Consider the following 19637-nt stretch of genomic DNA (forward strand, 5'->3'; position numbering starts at 1 on the left):
GACCTTGCACAATCTAGCCCCAATCCGTATCATATTCTTTCCCCCCCGTGTGGTCTTTTCTTTGTCCCTCCAACAAGCCACCACTACTTGGCACACATGGTTTCCACACAGTTTTGCCAACAGGCCCCACCCAGGTATCATCTGGCTGAGAACTCTCCTCCCAGACATTGGCACTCAATCCTTCCCTTCTCATTTGACTTCCAAATGCACTTAATATCACAGAAAGTCAGAGCTGAGAGCAGCTTGACCTTCCTCTGGTGTGTCCAATGGCTTTCTTAGCTATTTTTTTAAAGAACTGGCATACCTCCCATGACCATTTTTACATGAAATCGTATGTGGGAACCTATTACTCTAAAAACCATATAGGACTGGAGTCCCTTTGGTCAAAGGCAGGGAATGGGGCCTGAGGCAACCCCACACACTCATCTCTACAGAACATATTTGGAAAATACCTGATCCAGTCCAATCTCTTCATTTTATAAATGAGGAGAGAAGTAAGGCTCACAGATATTCAGAACTTGCCCAAAGCCACATACCTAATTCAGGCAGAGATAGAGCTTCCTAGCAAGGAGTCTTAGCTCAGATCCCAGTCCCCCCACAATACTGAAGTTCAGGATCAGATGGTAACATTATAATTCACTGTGGATGGATGATTTCCACACACTGAATTATGAGTTGAAACGGCAGGCTGCCTCTGGTTACACAACCTCTGACTTGCAAGCCTTTATCAAGCAACAAATATATATTGAGTGTTTCCTGTGTGCCAAGAATTGTGCGAGGCACTAAGGATTTAGAGGTGGATAACACAGCATGATCCCTGACCTCACAGAGCATGAGATCTATGAGATCATGAGAGAGAACACAGGAAGTTAGAGATGAAGGAATGAGCAGACCACACTGGGTTTGTAGAACACGGTAAACATTTTGGATTTTACCTTAAATGCAGTAAAAAACCACTGAAAAGTTTTAAGCAAGGGGGTGACAACTGTTCACTTATTCAATAAATTTAATTTTCATCTACTATGTGCCAAACACTGCTGTGGAACAGGAGGTTCAATCATAAACAATCACACAATTCTTTGCCCTCATGGGACTACCCCGTGGAAGGACCAGTCACCAAATCAGCAAATAAGTGAAGCACAGCAATATGTGGAGGGTGATGGGTGCTATGGAGACAAGATAGGGAAAGGACAGGGTGTGCCAGTGTGGGCTGCCATCTTAAACTAGGTGGTGTAATGGTTAATTTTATGTGTCAACTTAACTGAGACATGGACTGCCCAGACACTGGGTCAAATATTATTCTGAGTATGTCTATATCTGGATGAGATTAACATTTGAATCTGTAGACTGAATTAAGCAGATTGCTCTTCCTAATACAGGTGGGCCTCATTCAATCAGTTGAAGAACTGAATAGAATAATAAAGTCTGAGTAAGAGGAAACTTCACCTGCCTAAAGTCCAGCTTTGCATGAGCTAGGATACTGATCTTCTTCTGCCTTTGAGTTGAAACATAGACCATCTCCTGGTTCTCAGATCTTCTGACTCAGACTGGAACTACCTAACCAGCTCTCCTGGGTCTCCAGCTTGCCAAGTGCAGGTCTTGGGACTTCTCAGCCTCCATAATCACGTGAGCCAATTCCTTATAATAAATATCTCTCTCAGTCTGTCTCTTGTAGAAATGTATATATGTGTGTGTGTGTGTGTGTGTGTGTGTGTGTGTGTGTGTGTATCCTATGTGTATATATATATATCCTACATGTGTGTGTATATATATATATATATCCTGTGTGTATATATATCCTACATGTATATACACATATAAACATGTGTGTATATATATATCCTACGTGTATATACACATATAAATGTGTGTGTGTGTGTGTGTATCCTATGGGTTCTGTTTCTCTGGAGAATCCTAATACAAGTGAAATAGGAAGACCTCACTGTGATGTGATATTTAAGCAGAGACTTGGAAGAAATGAGGAAACAAGACATGACTGTTTGCAGGGGAATCTAAGGAGAAACTGCCAGTGAGGTAGGAGAAAAACTGGAGATTGTGATGTCCCAGAAGCCTACTGAAGAGCCTGTTTCAAGGAGTAAGGAATAATCAGTTGTGACAAATTCTGGCTATAGCTCAGTTAAGATGAGGGCTAAGAACTGACTGTTGAGTTATTCAATGTGAAGGTCACAGCCAAACTTTAACAAAAATAGCTTCAGTAAGTTAATGGTGGGTATTGGCCTGATTGGAAGCTGTTCAGAGAGAATGGGAGAATTGGAGGAACTGAGTATAAATTACCATGGAGAGGAAGTTTTCTGTAAATGAGAGCAAAGAAATAGGACAATAGAAAGACAGGGGTTTGGGTAGATATTCTCATAAGAATGACCAAATGGGAAGGGTAAAGTGATGATACTAGAGAGAGAAGGGAGAATATCTGGGGTGTTTTATTTAGTAAGTGAAAGGAGACAACATTTCACCCACAAATGGAGGGTTGGCTGTGGCTAGGATATAAAGAGTTCATCCAAAAAAATAGGAGGAAAAGGAGGTTGGAGTGACACAGATACTGGTAGGTGGAAAGATGTAGTTGTGGGAGCCTATGGATATAAACAAACTTAGGTTTTAAAAGTTAATTCTGGGCCAGGGGACCTTCAAGATGGAAGAGGAGTAAGATGTGGAGATCACCTTCCTCCCCAAAACTACATCAAAAATACATCTACGTGTGTAACAACTCCTACAGAACACCTACTGAAGGCTGGCAGAAGACCTCAGACCTCCCAAAAGGCAAGAAAATCCCCATGTAACTGGGGTCTTGGTGCTCCAGCCTAGTGTCAGGCCTGAGCCTCTGAGGTGGGAGAGCTAAGTTCAGGACACTGGACCACCAGAGACCTCCCGGGACCATGTAATATCAATCAGAGAGCTCCCCCAGATATCACCATCTCAACACTAAGACCCAGCTCCACCAAATGGCCAGCAACCTCCAGTGTTTAACACCCCATGCCAAACAACTAGCAAGACAGGATCACAAACCCACCCATTAGCAGAGACGCTGCCTAAAATCATAATAAGTTCAGACACCTCAAAACACACCACCGGATACAGCCCTGCCCACAAGAAAGACAAGATCCAGCCCCACCAACCAGAACACAGGCAACAGTGCCCTGCACCAGGAAGCCTACATAACCCACTGAACCAACCTTAGCCACTGGGGGCAGACATCAAAAACAATGGGAACTATGACCCTGTACCCTGTGAAAAGGAGACCCCAAACACAGTAAGTTAACTGAACTGAGAAGACGGAGAAATATGCAGTAGGTGAAGGAGCAAGGTAAAAACCCACGAGACCAAACAAATGAAAAGGAAATAGGCAGCCTACATGAAAAAGAATTCAGAGTAATGATAATAAAGATGATCCAGAACCTTAGAAATAGAATGGAGAAAATACAAGAAACGTTTAACAAGGACTTAGAAGAACTAAAGAGCAAACAAACAGTGATGAACAACACAATAAATGAAATTAAAAATTCTCTAGCAGGAATCAGTAGCAGAAAAACTGAGGCAGAAGAACGGATAAGTGACCTGGAAGACAAAATAGTGGAAATAACTACCGCAGAGCAGAATAAAGAAAACAATAAAAAGAATTGAGGACAGTCTCAGAGACCTCTGGGACAACATTAAACACATCAAAATTCGAATTATAGGGGTCCCAGAAGAAGAAGAGAAAAAGAAAGGGTCTGAGAAAACATTTGAAGAGATTATAGTTGAAAACTTCCCTAACATGGGAAAGGAAAGAGTCAATCAACTCCACGAAGTGTAGAGAGTCCCATATAAGATAAATCCAAGGAGAAACACATATTAATCAAACTATCAAAAATTAACTACAAACAAAAAATAGTAAAAGCAGCAAGGGAAAAGCAACAAATAACATACAAGGGAATCCCCATAAGGTTAACAGCTGATCTTTCAGCAAAAACTCTGTAAGCCAGAAGGGAGTGGCAGGACATATTTAAAGTGATGAAAGAGAAAAACCTACAACCAAGATTACTCGACCCAGCAAGGATCTCATTGAGATTCGATGGAGAAATTAAAACCTTTACAGACAAGCAAAAGTTAAGAGAATTCACTACCACCAAACCAGCTTTACAATAAATGCTACTAAAAGAACGTCTCTAGGCAGGAAACACAAGAGAAGGAAAAGATCTACAATAACAAACACAAAACAATGACGAAAATGGTTATAGGAGCATACATACTGATAATTACCTTAAATGTAAATGAATTCAATGCTCCCACCAAAAGACATAGACAGGCTGAGTGGATGCAAAAACAAAACCCGTATATATGCTGTCTACAAGAGACCCACTTCAGACCTAGGGACACATACAGACTGAATGTGAGGAGATGGAAAAAGATATTCCATGCAAATGGAAATCAAAAGACAGCTGGAGGGCTTCCCTGGTGGTGCAGTGGTTGAGAGTACGCCTGCTGATGCAGAGGACACGGGTTCATGCCCCGATCCGGGAAGATTCCACATGCCGCGGAGTGGCTGGGCCTGTGAGCCATGGCCGCTGAGCCTGCACGTCCGGAGCCTGTGCTCCGCAATGGGAGAGGCCACAACAGTGAGAGGCCCGCGTACAGCAAAAAAAAAAAGACAGCTGGAGTAGCAATTCTCATATCAGACGAGATAGACTTTAAAATAGACTATTACAAGAGACAGAGAAGGACATAACATAATGTCTAAGGGATCAATCCAAGAAGAAGATATAACAATTGTAAGTATTTACGCACCCAACACTGGAGCACCTCAATACATAAGGTAAATGCTAACAGCCATAAAAGGGGAAACTGACAGTAACACAATCATAGTAGGGGACTTTTAACACCCCACTTTCACCAATGGATAGATCATCCAAAATGAAAGTAAATAAGGAAACACCAGCTTTAAATGACATATTAAACAAGATGGACTTAATTGATATTTATAGGACATTCCATCCAAAAACAACAGAACACACTTTCTTCTCAAGTGCTCATGGAACATTCTCCAGGATAGATCATACCTTGGGTCATGAATCAAGCCTTGGTAAATTTAAGAAAACTGAAACCACATCAAGTACCTTTTCTGACCACAACACTGTGAGACTAGATACCAATTACACGAAAAAAATTGTAAAAAACACAAACACATGGAGGCTAAAAAAATATGCTACTAAATAACCAAGAGAACACTAAGGAAATCAAAAAAAACCTCGAAACAATTTACAATGAAAACACGACAAACCAACACCTATGGGATGCAGCAAAAGCAGTTCTAAGAGGGAAGTTTATAACAATACAATCCCACCTCAAAAAACAAGAAATATCTCAAATAAACAACCTAACCTTACACCTAAAGCAATTAGAGAAAGAAGAAAAAAAAAAACCCACAGTTAGCCGAAGGAAAGAAATCATAAAGATCAGATCAGAAATAAGTAGAGAATGGACTTGAGGACACAGGGAGGGAGAAGGGTAAGCTGGGACAAAGTGAGAGAGTAGCACTAACATATATTCAGTACCAAATTGAAAATAGATAACTAGTGGGAAGCAGCTGCATCGCACGGGGAGATCAGCTCCGTGCTTTGTGACCGCCTAGAGGTGTGGGATAGGGAGGGTGGGAAGGAGACACAAGAGGGAGGGGATATGGGGATATATGTGTACATATAGCTCATTCACTTTGTTATACAGCAGAAACTAACACAACATTGTAAAGCAATTATACTCCAATAAAGACTCCAATAAAGTTAAAATTAAAAAAAAAAATTAATTAAAAACGTTAATTCTTGGACCGGGGCTTCCCTGGTGGCACAGTGGTTAAGAATCCACCTGCCAATGCAGAGGACAGGGGTTTGAGCCCTGGTCCGGGAGGATCCCACATGCCATGGAGCAACTAAGCCCATGAGCCACAACCACTGAGCCTGCCCTCTAGAGCCTGCAAGCCACAACTACTGAGCCCATGCGCCACAACTACTGAAGCCCATGCGCCAAGAGCCCATGCTCCACAATGAGAAGCCACCGCAATGAGAAGCCTGCGCACCACAAGGAAGAGCAGACCCCGCTCGCCGCAACTAGAGAAAGCCCACGCACAGCAATGAAGACCCAATGCAGCCAAAAATAAAAAATAAATAAAATAAATAAAAGCCAACTCTTAAAAAAAAAAGTTAATTCTGGGACTTTCCTGGCAGTCCAATGGTTAAGACTGCACTTCCACTACAGGGGGCACGGGTTCCATCCCTGCTCAGGGAACTAAGATCCCACATGATGCAAGGCACAGCCAAAAAAAGAAAGTTAATCTGACTGCTCTGTGGGCAATAGGACAAGTATGAAGGCAGGGAGCCCAGAAAGAAAGCCGGTGTAATTGTTCAGACAAAAGATTTTGTTGGAGTGGACTAAGGTAGTGGCAATGCTGATGAATTTTTATATTATAATTAAATAAGCATATATGTTATCTCATTTCTTTGTATCATTATCAATAATCTTTCTATACAAGTATTTATTCATACATTTATTTTGCAAATAAACTCAAACTTCTAAATTATATCTAAGAATGATTAAAGACAAAGAAAATTTTAAGTTTTTATCATAAATACAGCTAGAAAATAACTTTCCCATACGTTTTAATGTTCTGTTGGGTGTTTGTCAATCTTTAATCTTATTTCAACATAGTAGTCTGTAATCAGAAAAAAAATACAAATAGATGACAATATTTCTGACAAATCTTGTCTCCCCATACTTTCAACAATTTCCACAATAATAGATATGTTACAGAAATAGTTCCTTTGTTTTTTTAAGAGATGTTACTATGTCACTGAAATTAACAGCTAGCTGATGGGAAGAGAGGTGTGAATCTGTTCATAAACTCTGAAAGAATTATTAGCCAAGGCAGAAAATTTCCATAGAATTGAGACTGAAAAAATATACCTCCTATTTTTATTTTCTACATATTCATGATCATTTTTAACCCTACCATAATATGCATTTATTCTTTTTGCTTCTTTTGAAGCTTCAAGAAGAAATGTATTTGTAACCATCTTACTTTTTTATTTAGTCACCTGATGTGAAACCATCTAACATGCACAAAATATAAGACTCAACCCCACACTTCCCAGTGAGATTTGAAACATGCGCCTACACTCTCTGGTAGAAAATAGGTAATTCCCAGTGAGAGAAAATGGTATGCTATAAATAGCTGCCTCTTGCATTAATCCATGGCCTTTACTATTTGCTCCATTTTTTTTTCATAAGATTAACATTAAAAAGCCTCTTTGTCACAGACTGAAACTGAATTGTGAAATGTTCTCCTGAATAAATAATTTCTTCCTGAATGTTAATTACATAGGCAATTATCCTGAAGTGTAATTTTACCTAAATACAGTGTTAGAAGTTCTACAGATATGAACAATTGTACAAATGCCTCCTCGATGGAAAAAAAGTTTCTGAGGTTGAAATGAAAGTGTCTGACTTGCTGGATAAATATGGAACATTTGATGTATTGAATATTAATCTGTATGTTTATAGAACTCATTACACAGCTTTAGGGCAACTATACCAACTAAATATTCATAAAGACAAAATATACATACTTTATTTTCCTTATATATTCATAACAATGACAAAAATAATTATATTGATACTTAAAGATCTAAGCCAAAAGTTATAAATGAGACAGCCTCCAATTACAAGTAATCCGAAAATGACATTTATCCAATTTTGATACTCACAATTTTTCCTCCAGGTAAAGTACTTTATATGCAATTGTCAGCTTCTTATTTGATAATAATATGATGATATGCTGATGATGGTGATGGACTAGTTTTCACAAAGCAACCTCATTAACTGTTATAGCCAATAGATTCTTTTTTGTTTTGTTTTGTTTTGTTTTTGTTTTCTGCAGCTCTTATTTTTTTTCCTGAATTTTATTTTATTTATTTTTATAGCCAATAGATTCTTAGTCAAGGATTCCTATTCCAATAAAAGTCACAATCAAACTGGATCCAGGCTCACTTGCTCATTGAAGATAATAACAATAAAGCAGGTACTATTTATTGAGCACTTTCTATGTGCAGGCACTCTACTAAACATAGTACCATATTGTCCTTTTAACCTCACTGCAACTCTATGACACTATGACAACCACGTGGGGAAACCAAGCTTAGGGATATTTTTAACTTGCCAAATTCATACAACACTAAAGGTAGATCCAAAATCCAAATCCAGGTCTTAACTCCAGAGTCCACATATTAAGTAGATGACAGAAGAGTTTTGCAACATAGAAAGAAAAGCCTTAAAATTAGTCCAGAGTTGAAAATGTGCCAGTATTTTAAATCACTACCTTAACTTCTCTGCCTTTTTTCTTCATTTCTAAATATTTATCCTGAGTTGACAATGAGACTGGATTAAGTTTAGTAGCCAAATAATCTGTCTGAATTAGAAGAAGGAATCAATCCGATTATTTGCTGTTAATTAAAAAAAAAAAAAAACTGAGATTTTAAATTTTAGCTTTAAATCCTTCTTACTCAGTGTGATCTGCAGACCAAAACCATCAACATCACCTGGGACCTTGTTGGAAATGCAGAAATTCAGGCCCCTCCCTATCCTGCCAAACAAGTACCCAGTTTGAGAAGCACTGCTATTAATAATAGATCATCCAGGTTCACACAGACCCAGCACTAATCTCCTTTAAAATTCTAAAAAAAGTGTAATGAATTTGCAAAAGTGTCATTTGCAAGTCGACACTATAAACTTCTAGTGCTCGATGATAGTGGTGAGAAAAGGAGGTCATCAGATGCACCAGGTGAGTTTCAGGGAAGTGCTTTCACTGGGTTTTGAAATTCCCCCAAATTTTCCAATCTATAAAACTAACCCAGAAAAGCTTCTATTTAGAGACTTGTAGGCAGACAGCTTTTACTACTGCTGAATTTCAGTGGGAGGATTCTGTTTTCAGAAAGTATGTCAGTCACTGATTTTAAAAACTAATGAATAGAGATGATTTTCACATTATATTAAGGCTTGTTTATACTTCTATTCTGTAGCACACTGTCATGAATCACGAAAATACCACATTAACATCTCCAATAGTTTTACAACATGTTTAAGAGAACAAATTGCTAATTCTGAATTTACAAAATATTCAGTAACTTGTCCACATGGTTATATAATAAGTAAACATCATTATTATTGCTAGTTTAACTTTTACATTTTTTACTTAAACTCCCAAAGAATTCATACCAACACTTTTTTTCACCATTCCCAAATTTGCTTGGTATTAAGACAACAATGAAATATTTGCAGGGTACCTTATAATCAGCTGTTATAGAAACTTTCTCAAAATGCTACATGTTGAAAGGCACAGGTTAAAATTGTCTTTACCTGTGCATGGAGTCAGGAGTCCACATAGTTTTAGGATTTGGAGAGACTTTTCCTGCCTGTATCAGACAGGATTCAGGTGCAGAAAATAGAATCCATTCTAGTTAACTGAAGCAGTATGGAAATTATTACAGGATATTAAGTGACTTAGTCTTTAGGAGGGCTGCAGAAACTGAATGCAAACTGAGATTAATGGAGTGACTCCCAAAATTACATCACAGAACTTGGACTCTAAGGAAGGTGCTGGTCCTGACAAAAATCAAGGAACTACATAATGAAGAAGCTGCCTATCACATCAGGAATCCACTGCAATAGCGACTAGCTCCAGAATCACACCACTTCTACCATGATCCACACTAACCAGTCTTCAACAGAGCCTGTTAAGCATCCTATAAAGCCATTGTCTGACAGATCAAGAAAACGTGATATATATACGTATATGTATATATACACACAATGGAATATTATTCAGCCTTAAAAAAAAAAGGAGGAAATCCTGTCACTTGCAACAACATGAATGAACCTGGAGGGCATGTGCTAAGTGAAATAAGCCAGACAGAAAGACAAATACTGCATGGTAACACTTAAATATAGAATCTAAAAAAAAAAAGTTAAACTCATGGACGTGGAGTGTAAAAGTAGAAAAGAGGTTGCCAGGGACAGTGGGATGAGGGAAATAGGGAGACGCTGGTAAAAGGGTACCAACTTTCACGTAAAATATGAATAAGGTCTGAGAATATAATGTATAACACAGCGACTATAGTTGATAACACTGCGTTCTATAATTGAAATTTGCTAAGATAGCAGAATTTAAATGTTCTCACCAAAAATAAAGGTAAATATATGAGGTAAGAGATGTGTTAATTAACTCGATGGCGGGGAATCCTTTTACAATGTGTATGTGTATCAAATCATCACGTTATACACTTTAGATACATTACAATTTTATTTGTCAATTATACCTCAGTAAAGCTGAAAAACAGAGCCATCTGTCTTGTGAGTAATGGAGTACGTGTTAAGGTCAGTGTATTCCATGAAAGTCCATCCACTGTCTTAATTTTTAATGTAAAATTAGTCAGATTCAGTGTTCTATGGAATACCATCACAGAGGTTAAGGCATTCAGAAAGTCCACAGATAATAGTGCTTGCAGAAAGGTGGCAACAGGGAAGGCAAAACAAAATCCAGAAAAAATAACTATTCCAGTGAGAACAAGTTGCCTCCCCTTCTAAAAGAAAGGGTCTGATCTAACTGACCTGCCCCTAGGTGGCTACCAGATTTCTGTTCAACATGGTGCAGACTGGACACAGTACTATGGCATTAGCCAGATCAGACTTAGTGAAGGGAATTCTACGTCTTGGAGCCCATACCTTAATTCCATCCTTGTCACCACAGTCACTTGCTCACTAGCCCATTGTTCAAGCACTGGGGTGGCTAGTAACTTAATAAAATCTATAGATAAAAGTATCTTGTCCACATGGTTATAGAAAAAATTTTTTCACAGGACGGGCACTAATGTGAATATTGACATGAGATATAAACAATATTATATTCTGAGCCCATTACTAGAGGTCTATCCACATATATCTTCCCCAAACCTACTTATCACCAATCCTCCAATTATTTTCTTTCTAAATCCCTGAATATCCAGCCAAACCATTAGCCTCTGTCCGTGAATTGGTATAGACCCATGATTCTGGCCATCTCTGCTTCCACACAAACAAAGTGGAAAATCAGTTATATCATCCAAATTTCTGCCCACTGAAAGGATTTCTCTTCCTTCTTCTCTTTCAGGCCCACGTCCTCTGTGGGGTTACATTGCTACAGCAGGTCACTTTTCCAATGCTCTATTGTAAGGCAGGGCCATCTGTAAACTAGAATTGAACTTTTGCTTCTTCAGTTAGCTAGTTACAGAAAACTCGACGTGAGGGCACTTGTGAGTAGAGAGAGAGATGACACTGCAATGGAAGTTAAGTTTATCGGGAATGTGAGCCACAGGCTCTTAACATTTATTAGTGCCAACAGAACGTGAGTAGGTCTGATCCTATATATGCCATTCCCACCTGATGATGGAAGACAACATTCACACCTGGTGGAGTAGAAAATACCTACAACACCGCTGGAGACTAAGTTCACATGGTCAGGCTTTCAGTGTCTAACAGGGCCCATCAGCACGCCAAGAGCAGTTTCTCAACAGTAGAATATTTATTTTCTTCCAAATACTACAGGCTTGCTTTGTATATCATGCTCCTCTAAGGGTTTGCTACAGGCTACACAGGGCATTCCAAATTGCCACAGATATTTCAAGCGCCATTGGAGCTGCTGACTCATAAGGACTAAATGACAGAGCTCTGCACTGAAGGTTGGTCTTACTCTTGGCCTCATTCATACCTGGTAACTTTAGGGGTTCCCTCAGTAAATAGATTCCAAATGTGGGCTATGTTGCCTCCAAAATTCAATGTGACCCACAATGCAATGTGCCTCCTTCTTAGAAGTACTTTGGAGGGGATATCCCTTCACATCCCAGATCACTAGTTTCCAAGAAATTTTACCAAAGTAACTGGCCTTGAATTCTCTTTGGATTTTTCTCCTACTCTCAAATCACATACTTCCTACCAGGGCATCTAGAGTACCGGTCACTGCCTATTTACCACATCCCGTCATCATGAGGTCATCAGTGAAACAGGCCAGAACATTTGAGATGGTGAAATAATAAAGACCCTGCATAATAAAGGTAGCTATAGTGAAGTTAAGTTTTATAATCCCCATTTTAGATAGGAGAAAAAAATGACTAGGAATTAAGTTCCTTGAATGGCAGGTCTGTCTGTCACCAAAGGCTTTTCTCTTGACCTTTATGGGACGAGATTTGCAGCTCATAGCACAGACAAAGGAATGCGAGTCTGGGCTAGATAGATGGGATAGATACCAAGGTCACGTTCAGTGCCCAACAGTCTCTGTTTACACCTGGCCCATCTCCTTCATTTAAGTAGCCTATTGCGCTCTTACAATCACTTAAATTTACAATTACTATCCCAGCTCTACTAGGTGCAGAGTTGGAGGTGTGGAGAAGAGCAGGGCATAAATACTCAGTCAAAGAAAGATCCTGTTAGCTGAGACACAGAAACACTATTTTCTGATTTGATGCCAACTGTTTTAGAGATCCAAGATAGTGAGAGAGGTGCTTGTGCTGGGGAAGAAGAGAAGGTAGGAGGTACCTACCAAGGATGGAACGGTAACTTCTCTGGAATCATCTTGCTCGGGCTTCAGGGGAGAAGGGAGCAGGAGGGATACTGGCCCTGACAGTGGATTACAGGGTGGAGCTACACCTGTTTATCAAGCAAAGAACAGATACAGGGGACAGCAGCAGAGAAGACCCCAGGCACCGAAGACCTTCATCCCCTAAGGGTAGCAAGAAATAACCTTTGGCACTCTGCAAGTCTTCACCTAAATAAATGAAAGAATAAAGAATCCACAATGAATGGATGGTCTGTAGGTCTTCGATTTTCCCTGCTTGCATACACTTGCGTCATACTGCTTCCAGTTATTTTGTGTGCCCTGGGGTGGTTCCTGAACATCTGGATTTTTACAGAATAATAAAATATGAAAACAATTTTGAAGGTTGATATGCACTTGCCATTATTTTTTTCAAGTAAGTAAATATTAAAAGTACCATCTACTATAACATCATTTTACAAAAGAAAAAATAGTTTAACTCTCCAAAATCCTGTAATCTCAGGATGCTTAAATTGAAGAAATTTAACTTTTTTAAAAAAAAATTCTTCACACTATTATTATTGCTTTCATTTTGCACATACAAGTTCCAACTTCGCAATGAACTGGGGTTTGTGAACCACTTCCCTACACTTTAGTCTAGACTAGTACCTAGACAGTTCTCTGAATAAAGAAACCCTTCATCTCTCAGATACACAAAACCATTAATACTATTACAATGTATAATGGGGTTGACTCAGAGAAAATTGCCCATACTCGACCATTTCCACCAACCAAAAAAAGAAAAGAAAATTTTTTATGGTTCAACCTACTATCATGATCTTTTTGTCTGCGCTTGACCATTTGATAATGTCAAATAAATGTTAGAACTATTACAAATGTATTCACAGCAATTCTGTGGAATTACATCTCTTCTGAAGAAAGCATTTAATAATTCTGCACACATGAACATGGGTTTTTTGGGGGAAATTTTTCTTAAGGGCTGCTTACCATGTTCTGCACAGTTGCTAGAAGTCTATATTGGGGCAAATGGAGCTATTAAAATGCTAAATCTTTAAAATATTAGATCTTTAATTACTTGATCTTTATTTACATTCATTATATAACAAACCAGCCTTTCACCAAATTATCTAAAGATTATCAGGTACATACACAGTGTTTAGCACATAATAAACTTTCTAACTCGTTAAAGGCTAGTTAGTGTCTTAGGAATGGTTTAGTTAAAATGAGAGGCAAGCTCTTAAATCAAGTTAAGTAATAGAGGTTTGTTGTATCGAGTTGGAGGGTCCTCATAGAACCCATAATAAGAAGAGGCTGGCTACATGGGAATAGAGATGTTAGGCAACTACTTACCCCACTTTTTCTCCTGCCCTATTTTTTCTCTCTCTCTGCAGACTCCTAATTCCTACTCCCCAGAACAATGGCTTCCAACGTGATACCAAGGCCATATTGGGGAAATAAGTCTCCCCCACTCCCCAGATTCCTGTCTTGGTCTATAAAACTGGAAATTTTCCCTGTTTAGAGAATATCAGAGAGGAAATACACCCTCCCTCTTTACCCCCTTCTCTCATTTCTTTTCTGGGAGTGACTTATTCAATTGGTGAGGCTGAGAAGAGGGTCCTTGTGTGTGTAGAACCCAGGATCTTCTTAATTATTTTTCTTTGGGGGTTTGTCCTGTCCACAAGCCTTGGGTGCTCTCTCCCCTCCAGGGATCTGTCATCTCTGTACAGAACGTTCATCCAGGCAGCCCTTGCCTCCAGGGCTGGAGAGCTATAGAATTCTAGCTGCTCTTTGTGCAACTGGAAGCAAACTTCAGCTACAGGGAGTAGGAAGCCAGCCAGCCCATTTCAGTCTTGGATCCAGATGATATATTCCAGCTAAGATTTACTAATAACAAAGTTAACATTTCGGTACCCATTTAAGTCCTGAGTCTCTTTCTTAGCAGAATTACTTATAATTATCATTCATTTTCTAACAACAAACAGCTCTGGACCCTCCAACTATCTGCTTCAGTCTCTAGAGCTCTTAGTTCAAGCAAAAGAGATTGAGATAATTTGATTGGTTCAGTTTAAATCAACTGTCTATTCCTGTTGTGGACAATTACTTCAGTGTTGGCCAAAGAAGTAAGGTAAATTGAACCTAGTTCTACCTCTTCAGCAGGAACTATGGGGGAAATTTCAAAGAAGGATGGTAAGTTCGGTAGCCCCACCAAGGGTCAAAGTTCTCTTTGAGTTCTAACATCCCAGGACTCTAAAATAGCATTCACCCCCAAAGCTGTTATTATTCAATGGGCCTCACAGGATGGCTCTCAATTTGACAGATATAAGATCTTTCCATCCAAACTCTACATTTAAAGGATTTCAGGTATTCTCCACTTTTATTGCAATGTGTTCCTGGAAATTATGTCATAAAGTGGACCGGCATTAAGCAAACTATAAAAATAATAGTACAAGTGGGGATGGTATGCCATCAAGTACATTATAACCATGTGCAATGCATCAAAGGTCAGAGAGATTGGCTTCGCTGTCCTTATCCCCCAAGTCAAAGATACATGCAAGTAGCAAGAAGAGCAGCTGGAAATTTCCAAGTCTCTCCCCACAGAAACCTGCCCTGATAAATACTTCAAAGACAATGATCATAGAAACTAGTCTCTGGTCAGTTAAAATTATGCTTCAAATCTTATAAGTGGGTATGATGTTCTCTACATAATGATTATGCTAAGACCAATATATTGTTAGCATATAACTATATAATTCTAAGCCATGCTGTATGTAAATAATTTTATAGCCTCAAAATTTGGCTAAAACTAATATGCAAACTATAATAAATATCAACTACTTAATTTAAATTAATTTTGCTTGCAACCTAGTAATTCAGAAAGACGTAGTGAAATGATTTGACCAGCCCAGGGCTCCCAAAGAAGCTGCACGATGGAAGTCAAAACTGAGGGTTGTTTTCTTTGTTTCTCTCTCTCTCTCTCAACACATTTCAATAAATGTAGCAGAGAAATTCAAAATCATTCTACTGACCTTGGAGATGAACTCAAAGGACTAAACCAGGTGCCCAGTAAAGATGTGTAACGATGCTAATGATACGGCTTCTCTGAGTAGAAAGCATTCTAAAGGTCAGGAATGACCCACCATTTCTCTCCCTCACTCCTTTCTACTACCAAATTTTATCTACAAGGCCCAGTAACTCAGGCACTCAGAACCAACTGCACCACCAGGAAAGATGAGCCATTCATTCTCACTCTTCCACTTCCTAGTTGACGTTTGTTACCAAGGATCAGCTGCCATAAACAATCACCAGGTCATTAGGGTACTGGAATATCTAGGCTGGGCTAACCACCATCACAAAGAGACCTAAATGAATAAAGTTTTACCAGAGAAATATGTTTCTTCTTCTAGTCTACTTCAAACCATGAACCTATATAGGACTCCAACAATTGTAAACTATATAAGATTAGGACTCACAGTACAATTCTAGAAAAATGCCTTTGTATTTTTCAATCTCTTGGATTTAATTAAAGTTTAAAAATAAAAAAACAGAACAAACAAGGAGACGTATTTCTTGTTCACATAACAGGGCCATAGAAGTCCAGTAGGTTGGCTCTCCTACAGAGTCATTGAAGGACCCAGGCTCCTCCAATTTTGTGGCTCTGCCAATACATAGGGACTTATGTTCACCTGCGTCCAGCTCTCAGAAGGAGAAAGACAGTGGAGAAGTCTGCATGGAAAGTTTGCACGGAGGAGGCTGGAAAGTGGCGCATATTCCTTCAGCTTCATTCACTGGCTAAACTCAACCTCATGACCACACGTAACTGCGAAGGAAGCTAGGAAAAATAGTCTAGCTCTATGCCCGGGACAAAGAAACCAACTTTAGTGAACAGCCAGTAGTCTCTTCCACACCCTATCTTTTCAAAAAAAGCTTTAAAATAGGAATAATGAACTCAGAGACCTAAAATGGCCAAATAAAGAACATAAGTGAGTGATAGGGACCTGATGGGAAGAGTCCAAAACTGGAAAGCATTCTATGCCCCCATATTTAAATCCAAGAGATGGTTGCTCTGAAAAAATGGGGACAGAGTATTGTCAGATTTAATTTTTCAAGAAAAGCCAAAAATCTAGGGCAGTTTTTTAAATGTGAATTCTTCCAACATTAAAATATTGGCAACTATTCAATGCTTTAAAAAAATAATATGCAGGTGACACAAATGTTTTTGCATGCCCTATTTGACCCAAAAGTACATAAACTGCTTTAAAAATTTAACTGGGCCCTAAAAACAAACTAACTTTTTAACAAAAGATACAACTTAGTACCTTGATGCGTGTTTACATAGGCTGAAGCTAACAAAAGGACAAATAAACTTCAGAATGAAGGCATGAGTATAGATAGTATTCATTGTGCTTCCATGAACTACATGGGTAGTAAGCACAACCTAATGCAAAGAGACAAATGGCAGAGACCTTTAAAAATCCTAGAAGTAACTAGAAAAAGCATGAGTAGACTCATACTTCTTAGTTTATTAATTATTTGGAAATTAGACTATGATTTGTTTAATCATTTAACAAATGCTTACTGTATGTACCAGATATTGTTAGCTGCTGCAGAGAAAATAGGAATGATTCAGATTAAACTCTTCCCTTGAGGAATTTATATTTTAATAAGGAAATAGTATAAGTACATAATGAGCTATAACATGAGGTCAAAAGCAAAAGGGCCATAAGTGAGTTCTGACTGTAAATTTCAAACAAGGAAGAGATTGTATCTGGCTAGGGATGATTAGAAATGGCTTCATGGAGAAAGTGGTATGTGAAAGCACGTGAAAGTAAGATTTGGATATGTAGAATGGGGAGGTAGAGAGAAAAATAAAAAGCAGAGAGCATTAGCAAAGACATGGAACTGCGAAAAGTAAAGATGGTGTGCGAGGGTGGTGGGTTAGATGGAAAATGAGGTACCTAAAGGCAAATAAACTCTGTAATAGTTTAATCATTTATTCTTTAATAATTATTAACACCCTTGAAGCTCATCAATGGAGATAATTCCCTCTCAATAAGACAAATCTTCTGTGACAAAACTGATGCCCATGGTTTATAGAAAATACGTAAAATGTTATTGATCTAAATTTTAGTGACATCAAAACCATGTTATTTACAATTGTTACTTGCTTTCAAGTCTTCTTAAATCCAGTATTTGTCTGATTTACTCATGACATATCCTGCACCAGGTCCAAGTACTGTCATGAACTTCCTGTACCACAAATCTGCAATAAGTCAGGACCTGACCTTTCTGGTTACAAGCTGCTTTTATTACATCAGTCACCTCCCATTCAGATTTCCAATAAGGGACATTTGCATGGTTCCATCTGTCTAATTTGTCTGTTCTCAAGGCCATATTGCTTCAGCAACATTTGGGAACCTTCCAAATTGTGGCTTCTATATATCTTCAGTTGGTAGAAATTACGTCTGTAGTCAATTTCTCATGATAAGTAGTCTCAAAGATATTTCCTTTGTTTATTTTAAAGAAACATTTTTATATTTCTTGCCCTGGATTTGTATTTTATATTAGTTTTTGCAGTTCAGACAAATCTGTTCTCAAGTCAATTTAACAATACTGGCCAGATACATTATAATATCTTCTACTGGGGTTATAAATATCCTGGACAAGTCGCTAGAAGTAGTACCTTTTGAAACTGATGTTAAAGTGTGATCTGTTTTCCAGGTGTGTAAGATTTCTTACTAGCCATTCTGAAACCACTCCACTCAGAAAGATAACTACCTCTATTTTAATATTTCTCAATTTTCATCTCATCAAATCTTGTATCAAACCACAGGCTACACTAATTTTGTGCCCCTCTGTTTCTGAGATGTTTCTATTTACAACAGTTATAAGAGTAAGCACTTTTATATTATTAGCTTTATTTGCCTGGTCTATTGGGCAAGACTTTTTAAAATCAGTTTTTATAGTTTTTAAATCAGTTTTTATATTTTTTATATATTAATTATTATACCTTTTGGCATTTTAAATTTGGGGCTTGATATCAATGCTGTTGCCATTACTCTTATTTTAAATATTATTATTTATGATAGCAATATATTATCTGAAGATTCACTATCTGAGCCTGAATTTCCTGATCACAGTACAGTATTCTACTTACAGCACCATTCTGCTAACCTAAGCCAAAATAAATACTTCTCCTATGTATTTTTCAACTTAGAAGCATAAGCTATCTAACTTGAAAAGTTTCTGGATCAAGTCAGTGAGGCAAATTTATCAAAGCAAGGGCACAAACATTTCAATTAATGGTGCTTAACATCATAAAAATTGTTCATTTTCTGAAATGGATGCTAACAACCATCCTCAAAAAACTATTTAACACTTTTCATTTATATATTTGGCAATTATAGCCCCCAGACTTATCCCTCAAAGCATCTCTGTTTTTTCCTTCGCAAAAGAAAACAGGGGTCTTTTCCCCTGTCAATGACTGGAGCATATATCTTGAAGCTTACTTTAACAAAATTCAATATGGAGTAAGGTTAGAACACAGTTCTAAGTATTCCTTTGTATATGTTTATTTTCCTTTCATAGGCCTGGAAGTCATGATTGCTGGTTGATGACAGTTAATCATTTTACACATTTGGGGCACAGTTCAATAACTGAAGTTTCAGGCAGCTATGCAGTATAAAATATTCATTTTTTAAAAGAGAAAAAATCTTTTCATTGTCTAAGCCCACACCTCATCGTGGCATCCCATAAACCTAGTTTTGTAGAAAACATTTTGGCATTTAGTCTTTATTACACATGTGTAGAATTTATAATGTATCTTTAACCTAAGATAATATTTATAGAATTTCATAATTTTATTCCTATTGGTCATAGTTTTGCTAGACTGTGGTTTGGAGCATTTTTATCGTAGCTATTTATTTCCTCTTCTAAATGCCTGTGTTTTGTATACATTCCTAGATAAATGCCACTCAATGACCTGAACTGGTCAGGCCTCTTGATAGCAGGT

Source organism: Neophocaena asiaeorientalis, unplaced genomic scaffold, assembly GCF_003031525.2.
Source record: "Neophocaena asiaeorientalis asiaeorientalis breed wild unplaced genomic scaffold, Neophocaena_asiaeorientalis_V1.1 scaffold134, whole genome shotgun sequence".
Taxonomy (NCBI): Eukaryota; Metazoa; Chordata; class Mammalia; order Artiodactyla; family Phocoenidae; genus Neophocaena; species Neophocaena asiaeorientalis.